This window comes from Pseudonaja textilis, chromosome 1 (genome assembly GCF_049901715.1).
Source record: "Pseudonaja textilis isolate UNSWEBS1 chromosome 1, rPseTex1.2, whole genome shotgun sequence".
Lineage (NCBI taxonomy): Eukaryota > Metazoa > Chordata > Lepidosauria > Squamata > Elapidae > Pseudonaja > Pseudonaja textilis.
Window position 1 is genome coordinate 271810253 of NC_141990.1, and position 18700 is coordinate 271828952.

Sequence of the window (18700 nt, forward strand, 5' to 3'; positions counted from 1 at the left end):
CTTTTGGAGTTTTGAGAAATTCCTGGCAACTGCATAAGAATAGTTTGGTACTACCTTCTTTGGGAATTAAAAAAACCAAACCCTCTGCAGTTTAGTCTATAATCTTATTATTTCCTGATGCTTTCCCCTTCAAGTGTTAACCAGGCCTGATCCCGCTTAACGTCCACATTTTGACTTGCAAAATAGCCAATTTTAAAATAGCCATTTTACAAATGACAGACTGAGGAGGTTTCAGAACAATAAACAGAGACTGGTAATTCATTTTTCAGGGATGGTACAGCTAGTTCGCGACTTGTGACCACAATTGAGCCCAGAATTTCTGTTATTAAGTGAGATAGTTGTTAAGTGAGTTTTGCCCCCTTTTATGACTTTTCTTGCCACAGTTGTTCAGCGAATCACTGCCATTGTTTAAATTAGTAACATGGTTGTTAAGTAAATCTGGCTTCCCTATTGACTTTGCTTGTCAGAATGTTGCAAAACATGAACCCATGACACCGCAACCGTCATAAATATGAGCCAGTGGCCAAGCACCTGAATTTTGACCATGTGACTGTGGGCATGCTACAACAGTGTGAAAAACAGTCATGTCACTTTTTTTCAGTGCTGTTGTAACTTTGAATGGTTACTAAACAAATACTTGTAAATCAGGGTAGTGGTCCCCAACCTTTTGGGGACCGGTTCTGTGAAAAACCATTTTTCCACAAACTGGGGGTGGTGTTTTTGTGCTCTGTCTAGATTCCACGGTTGCACCGATGAAGCTTCACTCGCTTATGCGACCTGGTTCCTAGCCATCCACAAACCGGTACTGGTGCCAGGACACATGGAAGCAATTGGCGAATAAAACACTAGAGCTAAAAATTTTCCAAGGCTGTACTATTTCTAAATGTTTAAAAGTGACATGATTTGCCCCCCCCAAATTATGTCGCAATCATGTTGCAGTTAACAAGTAAAGTATGTTGAAGCGTCAATGGCGAATTGACAACTGCGTTATGATTCCCCGATTTTCTGCTACTTCCAGAAAATTGGCTTCCAAAAGCAGCCAGCCAAATGTTTCACTGCCAGCCTTCCCCAGTCTGGCACTCTTCCACTATGTTGATGCTCATTTCTGAAAAACGCTTTACAACTTGGATTTTCTTTCAAGATGAAAAGATTGCCATGATACTTCCAAGTCTAAACTCTGAAGTGGCTTGTGTAGGATTTCTGGAGTTCCTTTCTGTTTTGCAGTTAAGATACCATGATTTATAGCGAAGGATAAAATGTTTCTGCAAGCAAATCCTTCTGTGTTTCTATTTCTGTTCTAACATCTCCTCAGTTGCCCTTTAAATTAGCGTATCGTTAATGTGGAGCTGTAGAACTGCTACAGTATCTGGCACAACCCCTCTTGAACATTTGCAGGTAAGTATACCGATATTCTGCATTGGCTCTAGAACTGATGGCTCTTTGGGAAGAACAGAAACTTCTTGCTTTACAACTGCTTACTCAGAAACAGTTCAAAGTTCCCACGGACCTCCCAGAAGCTACTTACAGCCTGATTTCAAAGTTCGGATGGCTGCAAACTGTCCCCTGCAGTCACATGATCATATTTTGGTCAATTGGCAAGCGGTTTGCTTTTATGGCTGTTTGCAGAGTCCTGTGGTCATGTGACTCTGATTTTCGGTGGGTGGGTGGGTGGGTTGCTCATTTCCAGTGTTTACCTCTGGTTTCCAGCAAAAATACCATTAGGGAAAAACAGACGGTTTAACAATTGCTGAATTCCCTTAACAACCACCGCAAAAAAAGTTGTAAAATTGGGTGAGGACCTCTGCTGATCCTCTTAGCAATTTACCACAATTTATAACCATAATTCCAGGCCTAATTACTGTCATAAGTCAAGAACTATGTGTAATAGCATTTCCTCACCATTTGTCACCATTTGCTTGAATGATATCAGTGCAGCAGTGTGTTGCCAATGGACGGGAGACAGATCTCCAGATAGATCAGGCTCTTCAAAGAACACTGCCTTAGATTAGGCCGCCTTGCCTATTTTTGTCTCCTGGCAAAGTAGCTAGTGAGGACTACATATAGAAACAAGGCTTCAGAAATCTTTTAATTCTGCATTCTGAAGCCATCCTTTTTCCCAAACATGGGACATATTTTTAAAATAAAATTAATTGCAAAGTGTGCGGCTCAGCTACTGTGGGAGAAAGAAACCCTTCATTCTCTAAAGTTATGTGCCTAAATAGAAACACAATCAACTACCAAGTGAGTTGCTCAACCTCACTCTAGAATAGTGTTCCCTAGGGAAATGGCAGGGAATCCCAAACAGAATTTCCTATGGCAGGGTTTAAATATGAAAAGGATTTTGACAGCTAAGTGCTCCCAAGTTTTGACCATTTCCTCAGGAAATGAAGACTAATGGTATCACAAAGTCCGCTCTGTCCCTTACTTCCTCACCTCCAGGAGGGGTTTTTTCCCATCTTTTTGCTTTGTCTGAAGCAAAAACAAAGCTGAAATCTCAGTATGAATCCTGCTGGTGCCCCATTATTATCCTTATCTTGGTTGAGATAATCATTTCAACTGACTTGATAGGCGTTTTGAATCTCTTATGAAGTGTATAAGACCCGTGTTCATTAAGCTAGGCAAGTCTTCGCCTTTTCACAAAAACGTCGAACCAAGCAATTTAGTTGCAAGTAAGAAATTGACTTCTATTTTTGAGTTTAAAAGTTGTAAAAAAAAATATGTAGGGCTTTTGCTACGGTTCCATTTCCAAATCCCAGTTAAAACAATGAGGGTTCAAAGGTGTGCCTAAAACACTGCAAAATAGGTGTGAAGTTAGTTTGCATTTTCAGGTTGTAAGATCAGAAAGTTTGCAAGTGTGTGTATGTGCATGAAACACATTTCCTTTGTATTCTGCTATGTTAGGGTTTATGATAAGGTTAGTAGGACAGGAAAAGGTTTAATAGTATACTAATACAAATATAAAGATGCATTCAAAATGCATAGCACACACAATTGTAAAGATGTTTTTATGAAGCTCTGGAAAGAGAAAGTTACGAGAAGGAAGCACATTTCCCCTTTAAGGATCTCTGCTTTCTCTTTTGTCACTGTCTGCTTTTAACAGTAGGTTGTTGTAACAATTTTAACAACACATCAGTTGAAGCTCAACCGGGAGATATTGTAATGTTGCTTGTTCAGCTTGTGCACTTGCCATGCATCTTATAACTACTGCAGGGGAGTAAAATCCTGTCACCCTAGCAGATTTTCTTCTGCCATCTCCTCTGCTTATAGTAGCTATATGTTTGCATGATTAGTGACATTCCTTATTGCTGTGGAAAGGCAATTCGCCATAGAACTGCAGCTGCTGAGAGGGGAGGTCTGCCGAAAGCAAACCTTGCCACATCTTACAACCGCTTCTGTTATCATGATTACTTCTTTATAGATCTTTATAGAATATAGTTCTTTATAGAATGTAAAGATATTCATCACATTTTATGATATGTTATACCAGATGGGATCAGAGGTGGGCTTCACATAATTTAACAACCGGTTTGCCTAGCGCAGAACTGAAAATGTGAGCATGCTCATTCTGCGCTTCTGCGCGGCTTCAAACACACGGTGATTTCATGCATGCCGCTTCCAGCACACCTTCGCGGACAGCCACAGTGAGTAGAGTGGGCAAGGCCTGGAAATCTGCTGGGCTGCGTGTGCAGGGAGAGCGAGAGTGAGATATATAGGACGGGATAGCACCAGGGTGGGTAGGTGGGCCCAGCTCAGTGGTGGGATTCAAAAATTTTTTACTACCAGTTCTGTCGGCATGGCTTGGTGGGTGTGGTGTGGCTTGGTGGGCGTGGCAGGGGAAGGATACTGCAAAATCTCCATTCCCTCCCCATTGCACTAACCTGCTTTCCAGCTTTGTTCTCCTGTGCAGGGCAACAAAACAAGAGCCAGCCGATCAGCTGGGACTCGGGAGGCAGAGAATGGATGGGGGCAGGGGCAGTCAGAGGTGGCATTTGCCGGTTCTCCGAACTACTCAAAATTTCCACTACCGGTTCTCCAGAACGGGTCAGAACCTACTGAACACCACCTCTGGCCCAGCTGGTGGTCGGAACTACTGGTACAGGCAAACCGGTCTGAACAGGCAGCAGCCCACCTCTGGATGGGATGTTTAAAGAGTTCTGATTAGTGTTTCCAGTTCTGGTATTCCACCAGCCATATCCCATAACCTTTCTTCCACCTGGCTCAAAACTTTCCACTGTGTCTCCCCGTGATGTGACATTGCTGATCCCATATGAAGCATGTGGGTGAGTGGTGAACTGAATGGTTGCAACAGTTCAAGCTGGTTATGAAATTCAGCCACGCATACTCTGGAGGCTTCAACTTGCACAGGCATCAGAATTCAGTTAATGTTTCGGAGAACATTTTAGGAGGGAAGCTGTGTTAATCTATAGTACCAAAAAAAAAAAAACCCCACCCCACCCCAGGAGTCTAGGAGCATCTTTTTCAACTCTTAATTGTTATTAAAAGTTATAAGTGTTTGTGAGCTGCAGCTCACTTTCTTAATGGATCGAATGGTTAGAATGGTGTAAGATTTAAATAGTATGAGGTCCTAGAAAGGGGGAGGGGGGAATTGCCTGAAATCTTTGGATGTGAGTTCATTAGTTTCCTTCTCAGTGTTGCTGTTACAAAGTTGCTTCTCTAAAACAACCATTTGTTTTAGAATAGAATTTTAATGTATTATAATTGTTCTTCATTAGGTTTTTAACTTGTACATTTTAAACTCTTTTTAACCTCATGACTTACCTGATCATTTCTCTGAATGCCAGTGATATCAATCAATATCACCAGAGAGGAACATCTCATAGACGTTTTGTATATAATTATGTGGATTGTGCATGTATATATTTACTTCCAAGGGTGGGATTCTACAGGTTCGCACCTATTTGCTAGAACCGGTTATTAACATTCTAAGCAGTTCAGAGAACTGGTTGTTAGAAGAAATTAATGGCCTAATCCTGTAAGGAAGGCAGGAAAGAAACATTCTGGTGTTGCTTACAGGAACTGCCTCTCCGTTAACCCTTATTACATTCTTGGCAGGACTAGACTTCCTGTCTTAGGAACATCTCTGGAGTTTTTTTCCCCTCCTTTGCTGGTACTTTGCTTGTGTGGAGTGACCATTCAAAGTTACAATGGCACTGAAAAAAGTGACAGGACCATTTTTCACACTTACAACTGTTGCAGCATCCCCACAGTCATGAGAGGCCAGGTGAGGAGATGCGTGCCTCAATGTGAGTGATATTGAGTTGGCCACACCCAGCCAATAACATGACCACCAAGCCATGTCCACCCAGGCACATGACCACCAAGCCACGCCCACCACCTAAGCTGCACCCACAGAACCGGTTGTTAAAAATTTTGAATCCCACCTTCTGTCATGTTCTCATCATACGTTAAATAAAATAAATAATCATTCATAAGATATTTGTAAGGTGTCTCTCAGGTAACCTGCATCTGCATAATCTTCTGCTCTCTTTCTCCATCCAACTTGCCCCATTCCCCCATTCCTCACAGGAGCCTCTGTGGTTCAGTGGTTAGAGTGCAGTACTGCAAGCTACTTCTGCTGCAGCCAGCTGCCTACAATTTGGCAGTTCAAATCCCACCAGGCTCAAGGTTGACTCAGCCTTCCATCCTTCTGAGGTGGGTAAAATGATGACCCAGATTGTTGGGGACAATATGCTGACTCTGTAAACCACTTAGAGGGCTGGAAAGCACTGTGAAGCATTATATAAGTCTAAGTGCTGTTGCTATTCCCCCTCCCCCTAATTGCACCACATGCCAATTTATATCATACATCAGTCTGATGTAGTTAGCAGCAATTCACAAAAACGTATGCCCTTTAATGAACCCTGAGGAAAACATGCAGAACATTTTCCCATGTGGGGCTTTTAGGCTCACTTGCATTACAAGAAGACCCAAAGGTGTTTTGTCAAGAGGCAGAAAGTCCGGTTGCCTGTTGAAAAAGCAGCTTTAGGACGATTATGACCTGGATGACTGAGAATCTCCATAGACATTACAAGTAGACTTTTACTTAAGTTATACACTACTTTCATCAAAGCATCTGATTCTCCCTTTACTGCAAAGTTGGCAATCTGGATTTGGCTTTACTCTTCCCTATCCAGAATACAGATACAGCAGAGCTGGTATTCAGCAGGTTCTGACCAGTTCTGGAGAACCAGTAGTGGAAATTTTGAGTAGTTTGGAGAACCGGCAAATACCACTTCTGGCTCTGCCCCCATCTATTCTCTGCCTCCCAAGTCCCAGCTGATTGGCTGGGTCTCCTTTTGTTGCTCTGCACAGGAGAACGGAGCTGGAAAGCAGGTTAGTGGTATACGGAGGGAATGGGAATTGTGAAGTAACCTTCCCCCAGGAGTGGGGAGGGAATGGAGATTTTACAGTATCCTTCCCCTGCCCTGTCCACCAAGACATGCCCACAGAACCGGTAGTAAAATGTATTGAATCCCACCACTGAGATACAGTAGTCATTGACTTACAACCGGTTGCTTAGTGGCTATTCAAAGTTACAAGTGACCTGAAAAAGGAGACTTATGACCCGGGTTCAAAGTTCTGACAGTCAGATGCTGTCTATAGTCACTTTACCACTTAATAACTTTGATTATTTGACTGCAGTGATGGTATTTGGAGCATCCTTTTTTTCTTTTTTTCCCAAATTTTGTTCCTTATTGTACTTTACTAATTTATTTGATTCTTTTTGTTAATTTTTATTGTTTTTATTTTTATTTTTTGTTTTAAATATGGTTTTACATTGTGTAAGCTGGCTCAAGTCGCTATGGGCGAATAGGCGGCAATATAAAATAAATACATAAATAAATCCTGCATTTTAGGATGTTTTTGCCAAGAACTAGCACTCGCTTCTGGTTTTCAGCAAAACCATGCCTATAGCAAACCATTGGTTTGCTTAATGACAGTGGCGTTTGTTTAACGACTGCCAAGTTCACTTTACGACCATCATATTTTCTTAATGACTACCACAAAAATAGTAATAAAATAATTTTACAGCCATTACAACATACAGCCGGTCTTATGTCAAGGACTACCTGTACAAGCCACTTCTGTGACATCATGATGCTATTGTCCCTGGACAGGCACAGAAGAAAGTGTGGCCTCCAGAACAGAAAAGGTGCCCACCTCTGCTCTACCGTCACATTTGGCTGCCCTTCTGTCCACCAAAGTCAGGTTGTAACAATCAACCAAATGATCTGCACATGTCAGCAAAAAATGCCACAAGTAGCAATAGCTCTTCGACTTATATACTGCTTCATAGTGCTTTTACAGCAGGGGTCACCAACCTTTTAGACCTTAGGGACCACCAAACTCATAATTTTAAATCTCAAGGACCACTAACCGGTTCTGTGGGTGTGGCCTAATTTGTGGGTGTGGCTTGGTGGTCATGTGACTGGCTGGGCATATTGAATTTTTTTATAAAAAAGAGCAACTTTTACCCAAAATCAGGCAAAGCAGGCAGGCAGATTGAGTTACTCACAGAATCACAGATTCATTCATAGATTTATCTATCTGCCATCAGCTAGCTCAGTCTGTCACATAAAATTTGCTTGCAAGCAAACTCATAAAATTAACTCACAATGCACCATATATGTAAATATTGGATTTTTTGTTATAAAAAGAGAGCAACTTTTACCCAAAATCATGCAAAGCAGGCAGGCAGATTGAGTTGCTCACAGAATCATTCAGTGATCTATCTTTCTGCCATTGGCTAGCTCAGTCTGTCACATAAAATTTGCTTGCCGTGAGTCTGCACTGAATAATAGAACCTTCAGTCCTAAGGGAGGTTCGGCTGTGCTTAAAAGCAGAGCCGAAGATCTAAAGACTAGCTAGAAAACAAGAAATGCAACTATTTCCTGCTTTCTAGCTAATCTAAATCTTCCGGCACAGCAGAACAGCTGATGGTCGGAAAGAAAAAGAAAGAAAAATAGCAATTGAACAGGCAAGTTTGCCAGGTAAGGCATGAGTGGGTGATGCAGACTTGTGTTTCTGCGCAGCCTGGATTAATTGCTTTGGGGGGTGCTTTGGGGGTGATATTACTCTGCAGCCCACTGGTTGGCGACTGCTGCTTTACAGCTCTCTCTAAGCAGTTTACAGAGTTAGCAAATTCCCCCTAACAATCTGCGCCCTCATTTTACCACCTCAGAAGGATGGCAGGCTGAGTCAACCTTGAGCCGGTGAGGATCAAACTCCTGGCAGTAGGCAGAGTCTGCTTGCAATAATGCATTCTAACCACTGCGCCACCACCAGGGCTCCTTTCCTCTCTCTCAAAAATCAAAATACATGATACATCTGAACTGTTGACAGTGCCAAATGTATTCCTACAGGGGCCTACAGCTGAGGCACTTGGGTTAAGGTGAAGAAAACACCTTGCTGTTGTCCCAGTTCCTGAAAATCTGGGCAGAGGATCAATCTCATTTTCACTTCTCCCCTGTGACCAGTTACCCAAACAGTAGGGGATGAAACTGCCTCATTGCAGCTCCTGTGCCAGTTATAACAGGAAAAGTGGGCTCTCCTCCCATTTGTTCATTGTTAATATGAGAGAAGAGAGATTTGCAATGTCAATATTGCTTCCAGTCATTACAGCCTGCCCCGAAGCAAGAGTTTCTGGTTTCAGGTTGCAATTATGCTACCAGGGAATAAGGGTCAGAGAAGAGAGCTTCTGCTGTGTAGCACATGTAACATGGCATCCAAAAACCCCACATGCTTTTCGGTTGGAGAGAGCAAGAACATTTGCATTAAAAAAAAAAGTTAACAGAATTATTTGAAAAATTGAAGTATCCAGTATTGAAGGCAGCCTGGAGAATTTTTGCATGCTATGCAAAATCCTCCTCGCCATCATAATAATCCTGGAGCCTTCAGAGCAAAGGGCGCAGCTCAATGCTATTCTTGTCACCGCTAGGGAATCCCAAAACAGAATTACATGGTTACAAACATAATGGAACTTGACTCAAACAGTTTCATTGTGGGTGACCCTGAGCTTTGGGCAAAAGGATAGGCAGGGGCAGTGCTTTAACCATTTAATTCTGCTATATTTTTAGGAAACCAGGATTTGGACCACTAGAACCATCTAGTGGTTAAAGATCTGTCACTGCAGTTGTTGGTTTCTACTTGAGGGCAAGCAACAACAGGGTGTGTGGTATGGAAGGGTCTTCATTTTTACTTCTTTTGCATAAGAGAAAACCCATTATTTGTCTTACAATTTGTTTTCTCTTCTACCTTTTCCCTGTACCATTTTTCTACTACTTCCATGGCTTTCTCTACTGAATCTCTATGGAATTGGGGATTCAAAGAAACTGATATAATTTTCTTTTTTTGTTAAAAGTTTAACATAGTTTTTTTTTTTTAAAGAGTGCTTCATTCTGCTTGTACGGTGGAAGGTGTTTTTTTTTCAAGTCCCAGTGAGGCTTTGATTCCAGTATGTTAATATTGGACAAAAGAATTTTGCAATGTTTAAGGAGATGTTTATAACTTGGCCAAGTAAGGAGTGTGGGAGTCACATCCAAGATACGGGGAGGGTACCAGAATGGGAAAAACAGATTGTGACAGTATGAAAAATGTATTTGGCTCAGTTCAGGAATGCAATTGATTCTTTTCCTTCTTCTGAAAGGACTGTAATGTAAACACAGTTCTCAATAGGTCATGTGTGATACTTGCCAGATTAAGGTTTATTGTGGCAGCTAGGGTACATTCTGAATTAAATTAATCTTAAGGATTACTAGATATCTAGCATTGATCAGAATATGTTCTAAATTATCCCATTTTCCAAGATGAAGTAAATTCAGACTTACTCAAAGCCATTCTGTTGAAATCAGGATGGCCTAGCCCTTTTTAGCTTAAATCCCATTTATTTCTCTGGTCTTATTTCAAAAGGACTCCGATTTGTACCATGGACTTAGTCAAGATCTTGGTATACAATAGGACTTTGCAAAGCTTTCCTGGAGATTTTACAGTATCCTTCCCCTGCCGCGCCCACCAAGCCACGCCCACAGAACCGGTAGTAAAAAAAATTTGAATCCCACCACTGAGGAAAATGTAATGAAGCTAGTTTAAATGTATACGGTAGTAGAGAAATGCTCCTTTTTGATTATCAAGCCTCAGCCCAGACCATCCGCAACCAATCTGGATGTGGACTTGAGTGTGTGTGTGGTCCTCAGGAAAAGAGAGAAGGAGAGACTGATTGCTTCCAAAGTCAGAGAGTCAGCTTGGTTTCCTGTGGCTTTCCTGAGACCAAGTTGGAAATAAGGGGTTGCCCCCACCTCCCCAGCTATGTGCATTGTTAGGAATTGCTTTGCGTATTGTAGTGGAGGGTAGATGGGGGGAAGGGCTAAAATAAATTGACCATTGAAAACTATTTACATTTTAAAAACACACACACACACATTGTATGCAGTGGGTGTTAGCATTTTGTCTAGATTTGGACACAGATTTCTTACCCCGACGGCATTTTTATTTTTGGACCAAATCGATAGCTGCAACCAACCTTGGCTGATTTCAGGACCTGAGCAGAATGATAGCAATAGCAATTAGACTTCTGTACTGCTTCACTTGATACTTAGATATGAGAACACCAGGAAATACCAAACACCAGGAATGCACGCATGCACACTCACAAGGGTGGGCTGCTGGGGGTTCGCAGGGGTGCGGGAGAGCCCCTAGCTATGATTCTGTGTGTTGTGGAACAGCGGAACAACCTGAGGCAAACTCGGAGCGAACTTCAGTTTTTACTTTATTGAAACAATAAAGGGTTGCCGCGGCTGCCGTGCTAACAAGGCAGCCAGCTGGCGGACAACAGCTGATGCCGTTTGACAGCTCCCTTTTATAGCCGGCTGTCAAACGGCATCAGCCAATAGGAACGGTCTGTGTTCCCGCTGGAAACACGGACCGGAGTGAAGACTTCAGCTTAGTCTTTTCTGAACACCACACTGTGGAGTTCGGAGAACCCCCAAATCCCATTCCTGGATGGCCCTGCCCACCCAGCTCCTCTCCTCCCAGGAGTCCCCAAGTGGCCCATTTTGGATGCAGGTAAGTGCAGGGCGTGTGCAGAGCTCGGGGATGGCCAAAAATGGGCCTCCCAAAAGTTCGGAAAGGCCAGAAATGGGCCTGTTTCCTGCTTCCAAAAAGCCTCCAGATAACAGAAATCAGAATTGGAAGGGACCTTATAGGTCATCTAGTCCAACCCCCCATCCAAGCAGGAGACCCTACACCATTTCTGACAAATGCCTCCAGAGCCTGGGGAGGCCATTTTCGCACTCCTGGAGGCTCTAGGAAAGCCTCCAGAGCCCAGGGAGGGCAAAACGCGCCCCCCCCCTCTGTGGTGCAGGAGGCTGACTAGGCCACGCCCACCATGGCCACGCCCACCCAATAACCGGGCAAAGAACCCTTTGCTAAAAATTTTGAAGCCCACCCCTGCATATACATCTGTGTTATTTATATCTACATAAAGTTGGCTGGGTAACATTGGGCTGGTCGCACTCTTTCCGCCTTAGTCTGATATGCTGAAAAATATCTACCGACCAAGTAGCATCCTGGACTAGCCTAATGGCTTATAGTCCATCACCTTCAACAAAGAGGCCCTCATCCTGCAATGGATTTGATTTCAGGGAAATTTTATATCTCTATGGAAACGTCAAGGGCCACAATACTTCCATACTGTTGTCAACAAAGCTACCCAGCAGTCAAAGAAGCTAAGTTCCACTTGAAGGCAATTACATTTTATATCATGCATCTGAAAATCATCACAGGCAGAAAAAGAATTATATGTTTATCCTTTTCCTGGATATTTAAAAGTTGAAACAATTCTTGCTCTGGAGGCAAAGTTCTCATTAGCATGAACCCCCATTCATGTTTTTGCCCAATATCCATACAGCCTGCAATAATGATTCACCCTAATTAAAATAAAGAGGGCTATGAATAAAGACTCAGTAGAAACAGAACTTCTATGACAAATCTCATATGCTAAGGAAACAGTTGTGCTTGTTGATAATTGTGAAAGTAAGATTCCCACATCTGTTAAAAAAAACCCACACCCTCCTTCCTGCTATAAAGGGGGCACAGAATAGGGTGGCTGAATTATCCACCAAAATTTTCAGAGGAATGGAAGAAAGATGATCACAAGTTAGTGGTTTTCTAATGCTATGAAATTGAAATTTTTTAATATATATCTTATTTGCTCTTTTTCTTGTGAAAAGAGAGATGATGCAAGAAGCAATGAGAAAACGAATGAAGAAAGGCTACAAATAGAAGAGGTTAACTTTTGGAATGCCTTTCTATCAAATCAGATAATAAACAATGACACAACAGCATACTTTCCTGGTAGAATGCCTCAAACCATCTAATCTGCCTCAACTGCCATTTTAATTCTGATTTCCTTGTCATCCTCTAAATTATGGTAAACTCTCAATATGAAAATAATTATTTTTTAATAAATCAGAGATGAAGAATTCCCATCCATAAGTGGGAAGTTGTACAGTGAGAAGTGACATAATTTAATTGCTAATATAATTATGTATTGCCATCAATCCATTACCATGCATCAACTAGTGTAAAGGCTAAATATATGCCTTTGCACACTTAATTTTAGATTTCCTTTGCTTACTAAAAGTTCAGGAAAAAAATTCTCAACAACCATTCATATGTAAACTTCATTCATTCATTTGACTGATTCCTTCAGCATCCTATTTTTTATGAAGTCTAGCCTCATAGGAGAGTTTAGAAGATAGCTTATTGAGTTTTAATACTAATTAAAACTAAAACAGTCATACAAAATATGTATCTGGGTCCTGTTCAAATGTTCTAGAATGTTTATAGCCTCATTTGGACATCACTGAAGTTATGTAAAGCCTGATTGTTATTTTGGCCCAAGGATTGTATAACTCACTGGTATGGGATTGACTAAAGCAAAAAGCAGTGCTGACAAGATCCAAATCACAGGCTTAGAATTCTCTTAAACTGAATGAAGGACTGTTTCCCTGAAAACAGTTCTAAAATGATGAGTCCTCCACAGCAAAGGAGGATGTTGATATTTAGCAATAGTTGAGCCTATACAAGTTATGAGGAGTCATGGTCTACTTCTTACAACATATTAACTATCTTTTAATTCCAATCAGAACTGAGTCCATTAAACATTGTCAGACTTTTTCTGTATCACTCCCTTCATGAATGAACAACCCAATTAGCTTATTTACTTTTGTCTACTATTACTAAATCTGGGCTGCATAAATCCAGACATGACTAGATATTACCTAGAGTAGAAAGAAGTTGTTTCTTTGCTGATGCCAAGTCATTAATTGATTGTTGTAACCCAGATCTACCTTTGATTATGCTAAAAGGCAGAAAATAAAACTTTGGCCAGTTAATAAAAGGAACATAGGGAAATCCTCAGATACTGTGATCCTCAGCCTAATGCAGCTACAAGTTCTGTCTTTCCATTTGGGCTACACGGCATTTAATTTATCACTTTGTGCCCCGACTAAAGAAATAACTCCAAATTTTGATATGGAAGACTAGGAATAAACACTGTTTATGGTTCTATGTCAAATTCCAAATTTACGAACTAGGATTAAAATGAGGACGTTATTCTGGAATCAGAGGTGGTATTCAGCAGGTTCTGACCAGTTCTGGGGAACCAGTAGCGGAAATTTTGAGTAGTTTGGAGAACCAGCAAATACCACCTCTGACTGCCTGTGCCCTCATCTATTCTCTGCCTCCCGAGTCCCAGCTGATCAGCTGGGTCTTCTTTTGTTGCCCTACACAGGAGAACGGAGCTGGAAAGTAGGTTAGTGGGGTGGGGAGGGAATGGGGATTTTACTTTCCTTGCCATGCCCACCAATCCCCGTCCACCAAGCCACACCACACCCACCAAGCCACACCCACAGAACTAGTAGTAAATTTTGTTTGAATCCCACCGCTGTCTGGAATGTTCGTCCAACTATGTAACTTGCACATTGTGTTTTTATGGAGCCAAGAAAAAAAACCTATTGAGATGAATTTTGTATTAATAAATGGAACAAAATGAGGGTCAAAATATATGTGGTGCAAAGTCCATCTATATTAAAACAATGTAGGGATATTAGGGCCACAACAGGAAAAGTCAGAATGAAATGGAATGTGTAAATTCATCCTTTCTCGGATGCATTTTTTGTCAGCATTTCTAACTACTTTCTGTGCTAAATTTGGGAAACCCACTGTTCCTCAAATCCTATTGCATCATTAGTCTGTATAATCAGTACACATAAACAAAGGAAAACAGGGCTGGTTCTAATTCTGCTTTTCAAAATTTGCATTCTTTATGAAAAGAGTTTTAATTTTAAAGGATTTCCTGCTTTTTTGGGGGGCACAGTTTGGGTATTGCTTCCCCACCAGCTCTCCCCCCCCCAAAAAAAATGCTTTCATTTGATCACTAATTTATTACTGACCAATCTATATTGTAAACTTTCGTTCTAACCTATTTTATTTGGCACTGGAATAAAGTCCAGGCCCTTGTCATTTCATAATTGTTTAATTAAGGGGGAAGCATTCCAATATTTTTGTACCCCATTTCCATTCATCCCTCTGTACCCCAAAGTCATGTTTCCACATTTATTTCCCAGAATTCCCATAATTAATGTCAGGGCATTTCATAATGCCTCCCTTGCTTTCTGAAATGCTTTTCTACTGACATGCTCCCCCCGTTTTTTCCCCCTTCTTTCTTTCTGGGATCTCTTTTTCCTCTCCTATGTTAGGTGACCCTGGAGAAAGCTGATTGGGATCATCAGTTGACAGAAAACCACCATCGGTTCTTTTTGGTCCATGCATTCTTTTTTTTTTGTAATAAAGTTTTTTATTTGTTATATATACAATAAATCCATTCCATTTCAACCATGTGTCAATTAAGTACATATCATAGTTTATGATTAATACTCTGCTTATCAATAAAACAATATAACAATAATCCTATTTTCATATAAGTAATATCCAATATGTCTATTTTTACCAATCTTCTCTTATTGCTTTATATATTCATCTAATCCATTTTAATTTATTTTGTTTTCTTACCATTGATAAAATAATCAGATTCTTCTTTTTCTTTAATTTCCAGTGTTAATCTATTCATTTCTGCACATTCAAATATTTTCTCAATTACTTTTCCCTCTATTGGTATCTTATCACTTTTCTAATTCTGAGCAAATACAACTCTAGCTGCTGTTAATAAATGTATGATTAAACATGTTTTTTCTTTACTGTAACCTTCAGAAACCATTCCTAATAAAATATTTCAGGTTTCAAATCTATATGTTGTTTAATCATTTTTTTCCAACTATGTGTGTATTTTTGTCCAATATTGTTTAGCTTCTATGCAAGTCCGCCACATATGGTAGTATGTTCCTGGTGTTTGATGACACTTCCAGCATTTGGCTGATTTATCTTTAAACATTTTCACTAATTTTACTGGTGCTAAGTGCCATCTGTAAAACATCTTATACAAGTTTTCTTTATATACTGTCGATATAGTTAATTTATAGTTTCTGGTCCATGAATTCTTGAGTTCCCACCATATCATTTCTCATAATCTTCACTGAATTGGTTAGCAACCTTCCAATTTTTTTTGTAGACTGTTCATGCTAGACAAATACACGGCTTGTGAGAGGAAGTGAGTGGTTTTATTTTTGTGCTTTGGAGACGGTGGAGAAATGTTTATCAGATTGGGACCCTCTTACAGACACTATGAAGGGACAGGACTTGCAAACAAGTGCTAAGGCCAATCACTGATTGACCAAAGTGAAGGCAACCATGACAAACATAGACAATGCATTTAGCAAGCATCTCAATATTCCTTTTCTACACATTTGTACTGACAGACAAGTATTTTTCATATCACCACAAAAGTAGGGACATCCCCAATGGAGTCTGCATGCATTTGATCCTGGTTGTGATTTTCATATTTCAATCAAACTATCACAATCTGTTTTTTTCCTCATAGCTCAGAGATTATGCTTCGTGACATCCAGTGCTGGATAAGACAATATTTATTTAACTATACGTACTTATTACAAATAAATTATTATGAATAACAAGGCATGCTTTCTTTATTGCTTTGTTTGGACAGAATCTGGTCCCTGTCTGCACAAAATTTTCAGCTCTGAGTTTTATTAAAACTGAAGACAAATACAACTTCAAGTAGTCTCCTGTGGGTTACTTTGGACACCGGGTGACTTCATGGACACAGTGATTCATTTTTTCCCCCCAGTAATGGTAGAGAAGTGGTTTCCCTTTCCTGCCTTCTAGGATTTTTTTGTCCACTTTCCAGCTTAGCCCATATCTTGCCGCTTTATAGATGAGCTACGATCAGCAGGACTGATGCACAGTATTTTAAAAAGGTACCTTGCATCCTAAATGCACAAGATTTCCTGTATAAGTCCTTTTTCATGGGAAATGCTGCAAGAGGCTTAATTTCCATCCCCACCCTCAGGCTCAATTTTATTTAGAAAGGATGGTGGGAGTTGGAGTGGGGAAATGAAATAAAGCCCCTGTGCTATGGTTTCGAAATGCTCCAGCTGCCAGCATACTGGTTCCAATTTTGGTCTTGGCAATTCCCAGAATATAGTTTGTTCTTAAGAACCAATGACGCTCCCATTCATTTATCTTTCTCCCCATTAAATTGTTTGTAATTTGGGAATTTCAGCAAACATTTTCTGCATCAATATTTACACTGGTTTGGAATTCGTTTGCGTTTGCACTCGCATACAGGACTTTCCGGGTACATTTGAGAGAATTCATGTTTGGGGAATCCAATAAATTTTATAAGAAGCCTAGTTTCTTGCCATTTCAAGTTTGCTGGCATCAACCCTGACTGGACAGCCAAATTTGAAGTTGAAGTAATAACATTGGAAACACTAGTGTGCCTAGGACAGATATCAAATTGCAGTTGACTCCCATTTGTACTTTGTGTTGTCTCTAACTATAGGTAAATACTTAACCCATATGCCCTGGCTCATAACTGGGTTCCCCTGTCCAGTGGATACATTCTACAGTATAATTTGCTTTGCACATTGCAGTTTTGCTTCCCTTTGAATTGATTCTCCTATCTCCTTGACCACTTCCAACAGGGAAGAAAACAGGGAAGCACTTAGAGCCACAGTTATCTGTCTTCTGCTTGAATTTCCTCTGAGGACTCCCATTAGAGTAGTCCTCGAGTTACGAATGGAATGGAGCCTGCCCATTCCATTCATAACCCGAGGAGTTGTAGGAGTGAATTGCATAATTTGAATGTGATCACTCCCTCCTTTCGCCCATGCATTTGTTAATCGAATGCGCAGTTCATGAAATGCACATGAGGTATCTTGGGGTGGGAAAGGCCATAGAGGGCCCAGTGATGGAACAGGCCACCTGTTTCAGACCACCCAAGGCCTCCCCTGACCCACTGAGATACCTCATTCTCCTGGGGTCCCCACAATTGCTCTCTCCCCATCCTGCTGCACAAAGTGACTTACCTTATGAAGATCTGCCTCCTCTCCAGCCTGTTTCTTTGCCTGCTTCCTCTCTTCTCATCAGCAAAGAGCTTGATGAAGACTTTGTGATGAAAAAGAAGGTGCAGATGGCTGTGTCCTCCCTTCCAGGCCTCCTTTTTCCCTGCCAAAGTGCTTGATGAAGACTTCAGTGATGAAAAACAAGGCATGGAGGGCTGCATGCTCCCTTCTGACCCTCCTTTCTCACTGCCAACATGTTTGATGAAGCCTTCGGTGACTAAAAATGAAGCATGAAGGGCCGCGCGCTCCCTTCTGGCCTTCTTTCTTACCGCCAAACCATTGAGGATTGCATCCCTGTAGATTTCATCAGCTCTTTGCAAAAAGGCTTTGCTGGTAGGAACAGAGCTTAGGAGGGACACACCTCCCAAGCTTCACTGCTGCCAACAAAAACGTTTTGGAAAGGGCTGCCAAAGCCTACAGGGATGCAATCTCCCTGCCATGTTCAGCAAGGAAACGGCAAATGGAGGGAAGGATGTCCAGGCCTCAATTCACAGAGAATAGAGGCCTAAATGTGAGATCACGTGAGAGCAGTAGCATGTTATCTTGCGCTACTGATCTCGCACAATCTCGCAGTACGTTAGGCCCCTGTTCTCTATGAATGCACCGAAATGCATTGAAGCAATAAAGCAGGCAAAGAAAGCGCGACGGAGAAGAGATATTCGCAAGGTGAGTCTCTACAGGTGGAGTGCCTGTGAAATCCTGGAAGGAGGGAAATAGGCCGGGCAAATGTTGCAGAGCCTCTGTGGTCATTCGTAAGGGCAAACAACTGCCAAGGTGCTGCAACATTCGTAATTTTGGGAGTTGTTCGTAAACTCTTTGCTTATTGCATAACTTCAAACATTCGCTAAGGGAATGTTCGTAACTCGGGGATTTCCTGTAATTCAGAATTCTGGGAGCTGGGAACTCATAGGGAAATGGAGTTGAGGTCAGATGTTTTGAACCAGCTTTACTGGATTCTTGCTCACTTGCCTTAGACATTGTTTGCACTAGCTCACTCAGACAACTGAGAAATATATGTTCATAGTGCCTTTTCCACCTTGTTGCCATTCAGATGAGCTGAATTACTACCCCAAGGAAGAATGTCGCACCAGACATATGAAAGTCAAGGAAAGGTGCAATGGGTTAAACAGCTTTTA

General features: G+C 41.3%; 1 long non-coding RNA gene across 3 annotated transcripts in view; it reads right to left on the bottom strand.

Moving 5' to 3' along the window:
- LOC148128209 (uncharacterized) overlaps window positions 1-18046 on the bottom strand; it is a 40343-nt gene extending 22297 nt beyond the window's left edge. For all 3 annotated transcript variants that reach the window (XR_015741469.1, XR_015741466.1, XR_015741472.1), the window contains exon 1: window positions 17529-18046. This is a non-coding gene — a long non-coding RNA (uncharacterized LOC148128209). The remainder of the gene's footprint in view (window positions 1-17528) is intronic.
- Window positions 18047-18700: the final 654 nt, after the last annotated feature.